This window comes from Stegostoma tigrinum, chromosome 30 (genome assembly GCF_030684315.1).
Source record: "Stegostoma tigrinum isolate sSteTig4 chromosome 30, sSteTig4.hap1, whole genome shotgun sequence".
Taxonomy (NCBI): domain Eukaryota; kingdom Metazoa; phylum Chordata; class Chondrichthyes; order Orectolobiformes; family Stegostomatidae; genus Stegostoma; species Stegostoma tigrinum.
In genome coordinates, this window is record NC_081383.1 from 26120628 (window position 1) to 26138025 (window position 17398).

Genomic DNA, 17398 nt, shown 5'->3' on the forward strand with positions numbered 1-17398 from the left:
GAACAGAAGAATCCTGCAGGAGACAAGAAGGATGGCTGCAATGATATAGATAATAAAGTGTGAGGCTGGATGAACACAGCAGGCCCAGCAGCATCTCAGGAGCACATTTCGGGCCTGGACCCTTCATCAGAGAGGGGGATGGGGTGAGGGTTCTGGAATAAATAGGGGGGGGGGAGGCGGACCAAAGATGGAGAGAAAAGAAGATAGGTGGAGAGGAGAGTATAGGTGGGGAGGTGGGGAGGGGATAGATCAGTCCAGGGAAGACGGACAAGTCAAGGAGTGGGATGAGGTTAGTAGGCAGGAGATGGAGGTGCGGCTTGGGATGGGAGGAAGGGATGGGTGAGAGGTAGAACAGGTTAGGGAGGCAGAGACAGGTTGGACTGGTTTTGGGATGCAGTGGGTGGAGGGGAAGAGCTGGGCTGGTTGTGTGGTGCAGTGGGAGGAGGGGACGAACTGGGCTGGTTTTGGGATGCGGTGGGGAAAGGGGAGATTTTGAAGCTGGTGAAGTCCACATTGATACCATTGGGCTGCAGGGTTCCCAAGCGGAATATGAGTTGCTGTTCCTGCAACCTTCGGGTGGCATCATTGTGGCAGTGCAGGAGGCCCATGATGGACATGTCATCCAAAGAATGGGAGGGGGAGTGGAAATGGTTTGCGACTGGGAGGTGCAGTTGTTTATTGCGAACCGAGCGGAGGTGTTCTGCAAAGCGGTCCCCAAGCCTCCGCTTGGTTTCCCCAATGTAGAGGAAGCCACACCGGGTACAATGGATGCAGTATACCACATTGGCTGATGTGCAGGTGAACCTCTGCTTAATGTGGAAAGTCATCTTGGGGCCTGGGATAGGGGTGAGGGAGGAGGTGTGAGGGCAAGTGTAGCATTTCCTGCGGTTGCAGGGGAAGGTGCCGGGTGTGGTGGGGTTGGAGGGCAGTGTGGAGTGAACAAGGGAGTCACGGAGAAAGTGGTCTCTCCAGAAAGCAGACAAGGGTGGAGATGGAAAAATGTCTTGGGTGGTGGGGTCGGATTGTAGATGGCGGAAGTGTTGAAGGATGATGCGTTGTATCCGGAGGTTGGTGGGGTGGTGTGTGAGAACGAGGGGGATCCTCTTTGGGCGGTTGAGGCGGGGGCGGGGTGTGAGGGATGTGTTGCGGGAAATGTGGGAGACACGGTCAAGGGCGTTCTCGACCACTGTGGGGGGAAAGTTGCAGTCCTTGAAGAACTTGGACATCTGGGATGTGCGGGAGTGGAATGCCTCAACGTGGGAGCAGATGCGGCAGAGGCGGAGGAATTGGGAATAGGGGATGGAATTTTTATAGGAGGGTGGGTGGGAGGAGGTGTATTCTAGGTAGCTGTGGGAGTCGGTGGGCTTGAAATGGACATCAGTTATAAGCTGGTTGCCTGAGATGGAGACTGAGAGGTCCAGGAAGGTGAGGGATGTGCTGGAGATGGCCCAGGTGAACTGAAGGTTGTGGTGGAAGGTGTTGGTGAAGTGGATGAACTGTTTGAGCTCCTCTGGGGAGCAAGAGACGGCGCTGATACAGTCATCAATGTAACGGAGGAAGAGGTGGGGTTTGGGGCCTGTGTAGGTGCAGAAGAGGGACTGTTCCACGTAACCTACAAAGAGACAGTCATAGCTGGGGCCCATGCGGGTGCCCATGGCCACCCCCTTTGTCTGTAGGAAGTGGGAGGAATCGAAAGAGAAGTTGTTGAGGGTGAGGACGAGTTCGGCTAGGCAGATGAGGGTGTCGGTGGAGGGGGACTGGTCAGGCCTGCGGGACAGGAAGAAGCGGAGGGCCTTGAGGCCATCTGCATGCAGAATACAGGTGTATGGGGACTGGAATGATATGACAGGTACCTCTAACTGAAGCCCCAGGAAATACTCAACCAGTACTGTTTGGTCAGATCATAAGGGACAATGATAACAGCCCACAAGTTAAAAAGCACTTTTAGCAGAATACAATAGTGCAAGGCACTTATCAAGAATTTTATAAAGAAAATCTAAAACCAAGAGACAGACAAGGAGGTAATCTGACAGATAACTAGACACCAGGTGAAAGAGTTAGGTTATAAGGCATGTCTTAAAGGAGGAAAAAGAGGAAAAGAGGCTGACAGTTTGGGGAAGTTATTTCAAAGTTTAGGATCAAGGCAGCAAGGGTGAGAGCACTGTTGACAGAGAAATTAAAATCAGGGATGCTCAAGAGGCCAGAATTAGATATATACATCTATCTCAGAGGGTTGTGGGGATGGAGGATATCACAGAAGTAGACAGGGGCAAGGTCATGTCTGGAGTTGAAAACAAAACAAGACTTTGCTTAATTGGGAGTCGATGAGTCAGTGAGCACAGAGACGACAGATGAATGGGACTTAAGGACTGAGACATCAGAGCTTTGGATGGCCTAAAGTACACAGATTGTGAAAGCTTGGCAGGAGTATGCTGGAACAGTTAAATGCTCTCCCTTAATCACTAACTGCTCATCTCTGAGAATGGCACCAAGTTGTTTCATATACTGGAGTATAGTTTGGGGAAAACATACTAAGATTAAAGTCACTAATGCACTGAACATTTATTGAATGAGTTCCTTTAAGGTAAGTAATGTGAACTAAGTTGTAGTGACTTGTAGAATTTAAAAGTTAACATCTCTATATTTATAAAAAGGTGAAGATTGATGGCCAAAATTTATACCACCCAAAACACTGAGAGGTGAGAACAAGAAGATTAAAGTACAAGCCAATTTGTGGAGAGAAAATCTAAGGAATGTCTCTTAGATCCACGAGGATGATTTAATCAAGGAGATCACCTGCATCCTGAATTGCCAAACATGCCTTCTTTTTGTAAGAGGTAAGATTTTCCCCACAAGAATCAAGAATGGCTTTCACTTGAAAGAATTCAACAAATAATTGTTCACTGAACAAGATGGTGGCCTGTCCCAAAGATTGAGACAAGAACTATCTCCTTCATCTGACCGTACCCATCTTAAAACTCCCACCTGGACAGCTCTGATCCCAGTTTATTGCTAACTATCAATTAGAACATAATTTCAGAATCACAGAATTACTCCCATACAAGAGGAGGCCATTCAACCCATTGTGCCGTATTTCATTTTCTATGCCTCAATCATGTCACACCCATGTCACTGCTTCTGTAAAGTGTAGAGTCCCAACTTTCCTCTATATCTTTATAATTAAGATGTATTACACTGTGAATTAATTAAGAGGCTCTTCTCTGTGCCCTTTCTAGAGGCATAATGTTACCCATCATGTAAGGAAACTAAAATTGGGCACAATACTGTCTGCACAGAACAAAATTACATGCCTCATCTTCTAGTTAACTAACTCATGAACATATCCCCAGCATTCTATTTGCCCCAGCTGTCATTTCATGGTATTATTCATTTACCTTTCAAGAACTATGCAGAATGCCCAGATCCCTTTCTCTACTTTCCTGAATGTTTTCACCTGAAAGACCCATGAATGAAGCATTCACCCTGTCCAGATGTGAAATATGCATTGCCGAATTAAGTGTAATTCATGAGCGTAATCTCCCTTTACGTTAAGGTCCATCTGAATCAGTTCAGCATTATTCAGCAAGTCCAAACATTTGTCCAGGTCTTGGGGGTCATTTGTAAATTTGTATGTGGTGCCCCAACACGTACATCAGATTGTCTAGTTGTCAACCTGAAATATAAACACCCTTTCACTGAATGAGCTGCTGAGCCAACTTCAACACTTTCTCTTTTTATTTGCAACTTCCAGCATCCCCAATACTTTGCTCTCACATGCAGGAAGAAAAGACCTTAATCAGGGTGATATGTTATTGGGCAAGTAAAGAATTCATGTTTCAGAAGCATTGGACTTCTTTTCCCCACGGGCTAACGTTTTTCAAAGAAAAGGTTTGGAGAGAAGAACAAAGTAAATTTGCAAAGGAATCAAGGGTGACAAGCTGCAGCGACGAGGCAGAGGGGAGCATTTCAGTGTTAATGAGACAGACATTGCAATGTTTCCACAACAACAGGGAGCATTAAACAATGTATTATAGCTCTCTGATGGCCTAAGATAACATCTGACCATGCTGAGAATGATTTTATTTGTGGGATCTCAGCATGCAATGTCTACAGAGAATACACTACTGGCAATGGGGGTGGCTGACATGAGGCCAACTCTCTATCTCAGTATGGAAAAGGAAATTGAGTTCTATGTTTCTCCTACACTCTCTGTATATACAAGAACAGAGAAAGGGGAAAAATGACACTTGAGTCCAGTCAAAGTTTAAACTGGAGACTTCAAATTACTGGATCTGGAACTAAGGGGAAGGAGGTTAGTTCTTTTGTCATTAAAAAAAAATTCTGAGAAATAAAAGTGATCCTGAAAAACTAGCAATTCAGCTCAGGAAAAGAACTGTATTTATACTGTATTTATACATCCCAGATGTCCACATTCCACTCCCGCACATCCCAGATGTCCAAGTTCTTTAAGGACCGCAACTTTCCCCCCACAGTGATCGAGAACGCCCTTGACCACGTCTCCCGTATTTCCCGCAACACATCCCTCACACCCCGCCCCCGCCACAACCGCCCTAAGAGGATCCCCCTCGTTCTCACACACCACCCTACCAACCTCCGGATACAACGCATCATCCTCCGACACTTCCGCCATTTACAATCCGACCCCACCACCCAAGACATTTTTCCATCCCCACCCTTGTCTGCTTTCTGGAGAGACCACTCTCTCCGTGACTCCCTTGTTCGCTCCACACTGCACTCCAACCCCACCACACCCAGCACCTTCCCCTGCAACCGCAGGAAATGCTACACTTGTCCCCACACCTCCTCCATCACCCCTATCGCAGGCCCCAAGATGACATTCCACATTAAGCAGAGGTTCACCTGCACATCTGCCAATGTGGTATACTGCATCCACTGTACCCGGTGCGGCTTCCTCTACATTGGGGAAACCAAGCGGAGGCTTCGGGACCGCTTTGCAGAACACCTCCGCTCAATTCGCAATAAACAACTGCACCTCCCAGTCGCAAACCATTTCCACTCACCCTCCCATTCTCTAGATGACATGTCCATCATGGGCCTCCTGCACTGCCACAATGATGCCACCCGAAGGTTGCAGGAACAGCAACTCATATTCCGCCTGGGAACCCTGCAGCCAAATGGTATCAATGTGGACTTCACCAGTTTCAAAATCTCCCCTTCCCCTACTGCATCCCTAAACCAGCCCAGTTCGTCCCCTCCCCCCACTGCACCACACAACCAGCCCAGCTCTTCCCCCCCACCCACTGCATCCCAAAACCAGTCCAACCTGTCTCTGCCTCCCTAACCGGTTCTCCCTCTCACCCATCCCTTCCTCCCACCCCAAGCCGCACCCCCATCTACCTACTAACCTCATCCCACCTCCTTGACCTGTCCGTCTTCCCTGGACTGACCTATCCCCTCCCTACCTCCCCACCTATACTCTCTCCACCTATCTTCTTTACTCTCCATCTTCGGTCCGCCTCCCCCTCTCTCCCTATTTATTCCAGTTCCCTCTCCCCATCCCCCTCTCTGATGAAGGGTCTAGGCCCGAAACGTCAGCTTTTGTGCTCCTGAGATGCTGCTTGGCCTGCTGTGTTCATCCAGCCTCACATTTTATTATCTTGGAATTCTCCAGCATCTGCAGTTCCCATTATCTCTGTATTTATACTGTTATCCTATTCAAGAGTTGTAAAGTGACTTTTTTTGTTGAAGTTTGTTTATAACTGTGGCTGCATATATTCCTTCACAATCCGAAATACAATTTGTATCCTGCTTCTCAATAGAATGTTTTGAGTTGAAAAATTGAAGAAACTCACATTGGGACACGTATGAAAATCAGAATGTTCATCTCAGATCATAGGGGTCCTGTTGTTCAGCTAGGTTATACCTTCCTATAGATAGATATTGGGCAGCCCTGGCCACACTCTTGAACTAAAAACATTCAGTTTAGATACAGGAGTGATTAGTTACAAGGCGTTGCAACACAAATTGTACAGCAACCCTAAAGGTTGTAACGAAGGCATTCACCAACATACTGTTTGAAACACTGACACTTCTGAGAATGCTGAAAGATCATCAATTAAGCTTAAGTTCTTGCGAAAGTTCAGTCAGTAGCACTTTTGTTTCTGAGGTGAAAGGTTGAATGTTTTGAAAGGATTTGAGCCCAAAAATCCAGGCTGACGCTCAGTGCAATAATCAGAGCTGCTGAGTGCCTCCAGTATTTTCTGTTTGTTACAGATTTCCAGTATTTTGCTTTTATTTGAGGGCTGCAATGTCTGAGGTGTTGGATTTCAGGTGAGATGTTAGTGTCACTCAAGTTGATATAAAAGATCCTATGGCACTATTTCCAAGAATAAAATAGAAGTTATCCATGGTATCCTTTTTAAATATCAATCATTTAATCAACATTGCAAAATGAAAATTATCTAGTTGTTAGCATATGGCTGCCTGTGGAGCTTGCTATGCATAAATTCGCTGCTGCATTGCCTACATTACAAATTACGGCTTTGGCTGTAAATTCCTTTAGCGCTGAAGTTGACAGACAACTGAATTCCTCTTTTCTCTAACTCTTTTGACTTGCCCTGTGCCTCGCATCGTGTCTTCTATCATTTGGCAGATACATTGCTATCAGGTTTCTGCCAAAGTTACAGTGTAACCAGCCACTGTGAAAAGCCCAGGTCTGACCTACTTCCCACATGGGAAATGCTTGGCCCTGTGGCTGAGACAAGGCACTCAGTCTGTGGCTTCCTTGGGCTCCACTGACTAACGCATTGCGACACATGGGCACATCAAGCAAGCAAATAAGCATTTACAGGAACATTATTTAGAAGTAGTGAAATGGGAAAAGGAACCTGAGCCAAAGGGACGCTTAAACCAAAGAAAAGCAAATCAAAAATAATCCAGAAAAATATAATGACATTTCAGGAAATCATGAGAGCAGAAACAAAATTATAGGGCTCACCAGAGTATGACCAATATTAATAGAATAGCCAGAAAATGAAACACAGTGGAATGGATAGCTATCAGACTGCAACAGAATAATAAATTCAATGATTGACAACAAGATGCAAGAAGTCACACAAATCTGGGTGGCAAAGGGAACCCAATGTACAAACAACGTCAGAATATTTACAAAGATTCTTTCATGCAAGTCACCACTCTTAATTACAACATTTGACATAAACTAGGAAAACAAGGAGAAATACAGTCAGATGCTACCACTTGTAAATGAGCTGCTCTCTGCAAATTCACAAGGGACTGAGAAGCAACATCTCAAGAAACTGCGCAATTGCATTTTTAAACCTAATGTTACAGCTGTGAGTCAGGGGCCCACCAGCCCTGGGCATCCATCACAGACCTCATAATCTGATTCAAAGGGTACCTCAACTCTTCACCAAACCATAATAGCTGGCACTTTTCAACAGAGGGATGCTGTGTCCCTTCCGTTATAATTGCAGCTTTGAACTGTTTTCCTTAAAATATACTTTGTTTCCAAAATGTTAAATGTAAAAATTAGAATATTCAGCAGAAGTAACAGATAGAACTTCTGCTTTTCCTAATTAATTCCAATAACCCAGACCTTGATATATAGGACACAAAATTTGTGGACATCTCAAAATCTGAAAGTATCGTGAACTGCAAAGAGGAGGGCAGTGTAAATTTTCAAAAGGTCATAAGTTAGTGAACTAGCCAGACAAGTGGTAGGTGAAATTTAATGCACCGAAGTGTGAAGTGATTCATTTTGGCCGGAATAATGTGGAGAGACAACATAAAATAAAGGGTACAATTCAAAACAGTGTGCAGGAGCAGGACAAGGATGTATATGTGCACTAATAATTGAAGGTTGTAAGATAGGTTGAGGTTATGTTTAATTAAGTCCAGAATACTGTATGCTTTATCAATAAGGGTATAAAATACAGAAAGAAAGGTACTGGTCTAGCAGTATTATTGCTAGGCTATTAATCCAGGGACCCAACTCCAAATCCCACCATGGCAGATGGTGAAGTTTGAATTCAATAGAAATCTAGAATTAAAAGTTAGGAAAGACTTAGTTGGTTCACCAATATCCTTCAGGAAAGAAAAATACCATTCTTATCCAGCCTGACCCACATGTGACTCCTGGCCCACAGCAATATGGTTGATTCTTAACTGCCCTCTGGGCAATGAGGGGTGTATAATAAATGTAGGTATAACCAGTGGCAACCTCTTCCCATGAATGAATAAAACAAAAGAAGTTTGATTGAACCTGTATAAAGCCCAGGTCCAGCCCCAACTAGATTATTGCAAGACAATAAAATGTGAGGCTGGATGAACACAGCAGGCCCAGCAGCATCTCAGGAGCACAGAAGCTGACGTTTCGGGCCTAGACCCTTCATCAGAGAGGGAGACGCTTCGGGCCCAGACCCTTCTTCAGAAAAAAGGGTCTATGTCCAAAACAACATCCCCCGTGCTCTCCTGCCGTGTTCATCCAGCCCCACACTCCATCATCTGTGAGAATCTGTGTCTGAATTTGCCTTTTTGCCAAGTGGTGTGTTTATTGGATGTAACTATATTGGAACAGTTAATTAGTAATAGTTACTCTATTATTTGGTTAAGTTTTCCAATAGTTAAGTTATTCTAAATTCCTCTTTTTGTTTGTATTTTAACTACAATGTTTAAATAAATTGTGTTTTGCTTATTGTCGAGTAATTTGACCAATCACATTGCATCTGGAATATGGTATTTCACATCCACCTATAAGATAAGAAAATACTAGACTAGATTATTGCATCCTGTTTTGGCAACTACACTTTAGGAAGGATGTGAAAGCATTAGAGAGATTGTGGAAAAGATTCATAAGCATGGGTCCAGAGATAAGGAACTTCAGTTAAGTGAACAGACTGGAGCAGTTAGGAATGTTTTCCTTGGAGATGAGGTGACTGGGAGATCTGATAGCAACATTCAAAACCATGACAAACTTGGGCAGAGTAGTTAAGGAGAAACAGTTCTATTTGTGATTTAATGCATTGACCACAGAGGAACATGCGGAAAATCTGTTAATCTGTTAAGGGTCAGGAATACACTGCCTAAAAATTTGGTGTGGTCAATCAAGGCATTCAAACAGATTGGATTATTATCTGCACAAACAGCATGTGCAGGGCTACAGGGAGAAGGGAAGGGAATGATTATAAGTGAATTGATTCTTCCAAGAGATAGTCCAAATACCATGGGCTAAGTGGTCTCCATCCATGCTGTAACATTGTGCAATTCTAAGATCTGATCCAAGATCATTGCAGAATAATCACCCACAAACGGTGCTTGTTAAATTCTAATTGAGACATTGGAACTTTCCATTTCTGCCTACATTCAGTTTACTTTGTGCAACCTGAGGCAGTGAAGAGCAGAAGGGCTGTCAAAGATGTAGTTCTAAAGCTGGTCTGAGTACAGTGTTGTTTTGTTCCTATATGTCAGAAAGCTTTTATAACATATGCATATACACACAAGACTGTGTACCTCTAATACATTTATCCGCTAGTCCATCTGCCAAAATGTAACTCTATACCCTGACCTAAGCTCTCAGTCTCAGCTGTACAATGATATATGCTTAATGCAAACCAAATACTCCAGACCCCAGAGGACAAGCTGTAACTTCAATAATGAATCATAAACAGTTCTCCATCATACGCAATTGGTTCCCACTGAGGTGGATTTCAGCCAGTCACATGACCAGATGCCAGGTAGTGGGGGCTTCAGTTGGGAGATTCCAATCTGGCCCATACTTGATCTCATGCGCCTGAAGGTGAGGTCCGTTGTTTGCAGGGATGTTGGTGGATGACAGTCTCTGGGGAAGTTGTGTAATTCTGCATGGCTTTTGTGCATTAGCCCAGCCTCTAACAGATTTGTTTGTTTTCAACTTCCTCAGGAGATTGTTGCTTTTCTGCATTATTACTTGATGATAGTTTGATCATCACTGCTGTAAATTAATCATTTTATTTACCTACAGTTGTTTGTTACACTGGGATTCCACACGGTTTAATAAGTTGCAGGAACCCCATGTTACAATTTCAAGCACTGTCTTTCACCATTGTGGACAGCTGCAATCTCTTCTCCACTCATCTCATGTGTTGTTTCAAACTGGGCATAGAAAGAGAAAAGTGCCATCTCCATCATAACAAAGTGTGGAGCTGGATGAACGCAGCAGGCCAAGCAGCATCTTAGCAGCAAGATGCTGCTTGGCCTGCTGTGTTCATCCAGCTCCACACTTTGTTATCTTGGATTCTCCAGCATCTGCAGTTCCCATTATCTCTACCATCTCCATCATACTGATTTCACTCTGTGTAGGTTACAAGTGCAACTTAAACTATCATTTTTTAAAGAAAGCATTGCAGTGGGCTAACTAAGCTTCTTCTCTGCTATACCACTCTAAGATTCTGAACATTCAATGTGTGCAATGTTTATTGCTCCGGTAATATGCACAGTCCCACATAGAAGAGGACATCCTGTTTCCATAGTGTGGAGATGGTAAATGATTCATAGCAACATACTAGAATGCCTGACAGATCACTGGCAGCGTGTGTTGTAACAATGTATGGCCAATCATCCATGACTACAATGGAGACATTCAACTATCTGACGAGTATGGACAATACACCACACTGTGTAACTAGCAGTGCTCTCACTTTTGAGTCAGGATTGTGCATTCAATCTCTACTCCCAGAGACTGAATGCATAATCTAGACTGAAACAACTGAAAGTAATGCCAAATTGTTATTCTGATTAGTTTGGAATAGTACATTTTTACATGAATAGAGGTCATATATTCCTTGAAAAACAAATGGACAAGGGGAGAAGAAGCACCTGAGAGCACAATACGAAGCAGTGAAAGTTGATAAAGTCATAAAAGGCAAAGAAAGTACTGGGTTCATTTCTCAAAGGATAAAATTGAAAATCAGAGGATATGTTACATGTGTTCAGAATCTTGGTGAGGTCACACCTGGAGTGCTGTAAACAGCACTAGTCTGCATATATAAAAAAATGCAGAAAGACACTGGGTAAAGTTAAATAAGGTTAAACTGGAATTATACCAAAATTTTAAAGTTATACTTCCCAGGAAAGATTGAGCAAGCTGGAAATCTTTGATTGAGGAAAGAGACTGAGAACTGATGTGATGGAAGTCTTTACAATTATGAAAGCATTTGACAGCATAGCTGAAAGAAAATGTTTCTACTTGTGGGAGGGGCCAGAATGAGAAGCAAAAATTATGAGATGCAGGAAACACGCTAAAGTAGTATTCAATTTAATGTTGATATATTTAAGGGGAGCTAGGTAAACAAAAGTTAAAAATGATTGAAATTTATTAGAGGACAGTGGTTCCTCTGGAACATTAACATCATCTTGGACTTGTGTCAAAGTTCCTGCTCTGTGTTGTAAATGCTGTGCAATATTACATTAATACTACATTGGAGGTGTCACGATTTTGCTGAGACATTAACTGTCTATCCCTCAATTGTCTGTAAGATTCTATGATGTTATATGAAGAACATGAAGAAATGAACCTGAAACATGAACACAGCAAACATTTATCTCTCAAATCAACATCAAATCACATTATCTATTGGTTTTTCTCACTGTTTCTGAGATCTCACGGTGCACAAATTGACTGTTGTATTTGCCTAGATTAGCACAGTGAATCTTCAAAATGACTTAAAACAAAGAACTGTGGATGCTGGAAATGTAAAACAAGAACGAATTTCTGGAGAAACTCAGCAGGTTTGGTAGCACCTTTGGAAAGAAAGCAGGGTTAATGTTAGAGTCCCATGGCCTTCCTTCAGACAGCTTTCTTCAAAATAAATTATTTGCTTATGGAGTGCTTGGGATTTATTGCAGATATGAAGTTATTTTGGTATGAGCTACATGAGCTAGCAGAAGCCCAAAGTATGCTTACAAATATAAAGGTCACTGAGGGCATAGTTTGCTACTCCTATCTAAAAAAAAGTCAAGCCCATTTTAGGGAGTTTCAAAATCTCTCAAATATCTTTGTCTTGCCAATCTCCATTTTCAAAAGTGTCATTAAAACCTACATCTCAGAAATTGCCACAACTTCACTAAATAATAGAAACAATATATTCCTATTAAGTTGTCAAAGGAAATCAATTTTGCACAGGTTCCTTCACTGATTTGATACCTATGAAAAAGAACCAATTTTTCAATCTTCCTGCTAGTTTTGGTATTATTCTGGTGATTGTTTTGCATCATGGGTCTGTTATTTTTTCCAGTTTGGCATCCAGAATTTGACAGAACATTCCATCTGACACTTGCTGGTACAGAGTTTGATAATCGCTGAAAAGAGCAACAAATTATTAAAGTTTTTTTGTCTTGCACTCATCAAGACAAATGCAAGAATGACAAATTTTAAAAATGATCACAGCATTACGTACAACAGGAGAAAAAGGGTGATGATTGGCTGGCAACAGACTATGATTGGCAATACCTCAGTCATGAAGAAAAACTGCACAGAAACACAGCTCCCAAAGCGCCTGGATAATTCAAAAAAGACTTACGCGGATTGAACATATCCCTCTTGTTTACAGGATTTGTGGCTTAATATATTTTGTTTCTAGCAAATGTGAATAAGCCACATTTTGAACTTGACTGATCACTTCAATGATTACTTCATAATAGTGCAGCTGTCATTAGACTCAGGACACTTCAACTGCCCGATCACAAAATCACATTTAACTGTAGGCAGTAAAATGTGAGGCTGGATGAACACAGCAGGCCAAGCAGCATCTCAGGAGCACAAAAGCTGACGTTTCGGGCCTAGACCCTTCATCGGGTCTAGGCCCGAAACGTCAGCTTTTGTGCTCCTGAGATGCTGCTTGGCCTGCTGTGTTCATCCAGCCTCACATTTTACTATCTTGGAATCTCCAGCATCTGCAGTTCCCATTATCTCTTTAACTGTAGGCATTTTGTTTTCTGTCTGAAAGAGGAGGGAATGGAGAGTCTGGCCTTTACTTTGCATACTATAAACAATCAAGAAACAAACTGTTTGAATCAGTCAGCCAACCCCTGAGATGCACACTTACCTGGCATCATGTAGGTAGCAAGGCTCAGAAGCATTGCTTACTACGTGGTGGGACGAGCATCTTTTCAGACTGATCGCCTATTTACAGAAAATACTATTTCTGTTAGCTTTATAGTTTACATAACATCAGCATGACGCACCTTGCTTAATCTCTGCTCTCGACTAGATATTGAGTTGACAAATTTTAGATCGTAACCTTTTACCTCCATCTTGTTCTTTTTGTGTTGTTTTTCTTTTGATAGCTTATTTCTGTCTATATCCCTTGATATTATGTGCCGAAGACTACTATATTGCTATTTACACCTCATCTGGACATGACATGTGGCTCTTCACTACGTCCATTACCACTGTTTTTAGAGTTAAATGTTTTAAAACACGAGATTTAATCATTCCAACTCACCACATCAGACCCTGACCCTTTTTTCATCCTTTCATTAGCTTTTAAATCTTACACATTTCCATTTTTCTTCTGTTCTTAAAACAACTTCACAGAGCCAGGGCTCCGGGTTCAATTCCCTTGGGCGATTGTCCGAGTGAAGTTTGCATATTCTCTCGTGATTGCATGGTTGCGCTAGTTTCCTCCCACAGTCCAGAGACCTGCAGATTAGGTGGTCAGGCAATCCTAAATTACCCCATAGTGTCCAGGGAATGGGCAGGCTAAGTGATCAAGCCATGTTAAATGCAGGGTCATAGGGATAGTGTTGGTGCAGGCTCAATGAGCTTAATGGCCTCTTTCCACATTGTAGGGATTCTATGATGTTTCTAAAGTTATTACAATGCAGCATTTATGGTGCAAAACAAAAAAAAAATCCAACAGTTTGCATTCTTTATTTGATTTCCAGCATCCACAGCATTTTGCCTTTGTATCCATAAAATTAATGCCCCTTTCCAACCAAACCCTACTTCCTAACACTGATTATGATCAATAGCAAAACACAGGGAAGTCTGATGCATTTTCTGAATGTTATGATCCTCCACTCAATGTAGACATAAATGAAATAATTTATCATTGCCTCCAAAATGTCACCACAACCTTTAGCTGATGGAAGATTAAAGTAGGAGAGGACCAGATCTCAATCCCAAGGCCAGTTAATTGGACTGTAGTGATCCCCACATCTCTTGTGTGTTTTAGAGACTTGGGTGGCCAAGGAGCCACAAAGCACTGGAGAATATGCATTGCATGTTTTGCACAAGATCATCCCAATCCTGCAGCAAGGGAGATGGTCAAACTGCAACAACTACTCCCAACTTGACCAGAGAAGTGATAGTCACTCAAAACTAGCTCATCTTCTAGTCCTGACTCCCTGAGTAACTCTGCTCCATGATGAACTCAGTCGGTAGGAGACTCCCAAAAGGACATTGGGAACACTTTAGTGATGAACTCAAAACATCTCAGAAGAGATCAAACATCTCTGCTGAGTCATAGGGCACTCTGGCTTGACAGTTAACAAAACGGACACGTCAGGGAGAATGTATGAGCCACCAACAACCCACCTATCCAACATTCCAAGTACCACCTGCCCAAAATGTGGCAGAACCTGCAGATCATGAGTTGAACATGACAGCCTCTTCAGAAGCCATTAGGTTGGTGGGGCTACCCAACAGCAGTCACTCCTTTACTTTTATGTAGCACATCATCAAATACTTCCAACAATTCTTTTGGTCACTCTCCCCAGTTCTTCTGTTACTCCTAGCATTTATATTCCACTTATAAGAAATGTCTTAGATTGGTCGCTATGTTACAAGCACATATTGTAATGGAAGTGAACCTTTGATTGTAAATGACAAGATTACAGAACATGTCTCATCTCGTGGCACTAAACTACTTGACTAAAAAGTCACAAAAAGATATTTTATCATATTAAACATCAATTCAGTATTTTAAAAAAGGACTGCGGAAGCCATTAAATCAGAGACAAAAATAGAAATTGCTAGACTGCTCAACAGGTCTGACAGCATCTGTGGGAAGAAATCAGAGTAAATATTTCAGGTCGAGTGACCATTCCTCCAAACTTCTGAGGAAGGGTCACTCTCCGTGAAACATTACCTCATGCAGCATCTGTGGGAAAAAATATGAGTTAATGCTTTGGTTCGAGTGGCCCTTCCCCACTTGGCCTGAAATATCTACTCTGATTTCTCTCCACAGATGCTGTCAGACTTGCTGTGCTTTTCCAGCAATTTCTATTTCTGTCATCAATTCAGTATAACTCAGGGGAGAGAAGGAAGAGGTGGTTAAAATACAGGTTATCAAAATAGAGTACAGACAGAACAGCAGACTGACAGGAGGATGGAGATCCGATTAAGCAAAAGTCTTGCTCAATAAATTAATTTACTAGAATAAAAAGCTGAGGAAGTTAGTGCTGATGTTTTGTGCTTAAGTAGCTCAAGAATAAACCATTATAGAAAGCACTTTAGTCAGTGGTGCTACTGTTACCCACACAGCTGTTACTAATAACCTCATGGAATGATGAATTTTCACCTCTTGGTTTCACGTGAACAGATCATGGCAGTAAATTAGCATGATCTTAGAAAAAAAATTAAACGCAATGCGATTCCACACGTGTGCCACAGACATCACTCTTCCATCCTCTGCAAACAATTAGAAGCACTAGTTTGTAACAGGCTTGGGGGAACTAAAAGAAACACTGATAACATTCTGCAGGGCTGAATTTTGGAAGTTTGCTTTACTTGTTGCAAAACTGGCCCCTACAGTCAGGGTTCTAACTGACTAAATTCCAGCATCAAATGGAAAGACAGATATCTTAATGATTGACAAATACTTCTTGGAACTGATGCTGAGTTTTATAAGGCATAAACATCCCAGTCTAGTTCCCTACTCTGGGATAAATTAACTGACTGCATTGGGATCATATTTGGGAGTCATGCCAGTGTACAAAAAGTTGGCACTTTCGGTCTTTCTAGGCTACTCCCCAGAACTCTACCCAAACCAGACAGTGAAAAAAATAATCAAACTTAACATTTCTCTTAAAATATTTACAATCCAGTCTACTATTAAGACTATCTACATTCCCACAAGTCCACTAGCACATAGGAACAGACCGTCCTATCATTGTTATAAAACTCTAACTGTCAGAAACGCAGAGATTTGCTGTTGGGATTCACCTGAAATCTCCAGGAGTTGAAAGACTGAACTCTGCCAGGGCACAGGTGGAAGCAACAATGCAGTTTTAAAAAAAAGTCCTTGAGTTTTACATGTATTGTCATGTAACTTAGAATATTCAATGCTTTATGATGACATGTACACAGTGGGTACACTGCACTATCTGACTGTTTATCATCAATATTTAAATATAAACTTATGGGAATCATGTATGTCACTGAATCATTACTGTGCAGGTCACATGAAATTAAACATGGCATTACAGTTGACTGATTATTGTCAGAAACATTGTTGTCTTAGATGTAAAATTTTACCGCTGAAAAGGGACGGTACAACAGTTCAGTGCTAAGCACTGCTACCTCACAGCGCCAAGGGTTTGGGTTCGATTCCATCTTCAGACAACTGTCTTGTGTGAAGTTTGCACATTCTCCCTGTGTCTGCGTGGGTTTCCTCCAGGTGCACCAGTTTCCTCCCTCAGTCCAAAGATGTGCAGGTTAGGTGGATTGGCCATGCTAAATTGCCTGAAGTGCCCAGGGGCATGTAAATTCGGTGGATTAGACATGGGAAATGGTGTAGGAGAACGGGTCTGGGTGGGATGCTCTTTGGAGGGGCAGTGTTGACTTGCTGGACAGATTCTAATATTGTTTTCAAACAGAGAACGCAAACTGTATCAAAGTGAACATTGTAAAAAGATTCTTTAACCAAACCACCTTTAAATGATTACTAATTACTTTAATCTTCAAAATGGCACAGTCAAACCAGCTCATTTTCCACAATATCCTAGGTGAGAGCTCTGCCAGTGGGCTTTCTACTACTACTGAGTACAAGCCTACATTCACTGGTGAATGCAACTGTTGGGTTTCACATGCTAAAAGATTGGCATCTTATGAATAGGGCCCTAGCCACCTGCTCACCATTTCAGAGTCACATTGTCTAACCTAAATATGCTGGATCTCTTCCCCCGTTGTCTCTTGCAGGACACTATAAATTGGCATTAAGGGTCCTAAATAAGGGAAGGAGAAAATGGGCAGAGGTTCCTGATGGATAAGAAACATAAACAAGTTTCTCTTAACATTAAATGACTGAATAGAAAAAATGGGTACTTTAGGAGAGATATTGAGAGGCTGGAAAGTGTTTGATCAACACAACTGCATTTTAGAGAGGTAAACAATACACAAATCAGTGCACATTTCCAA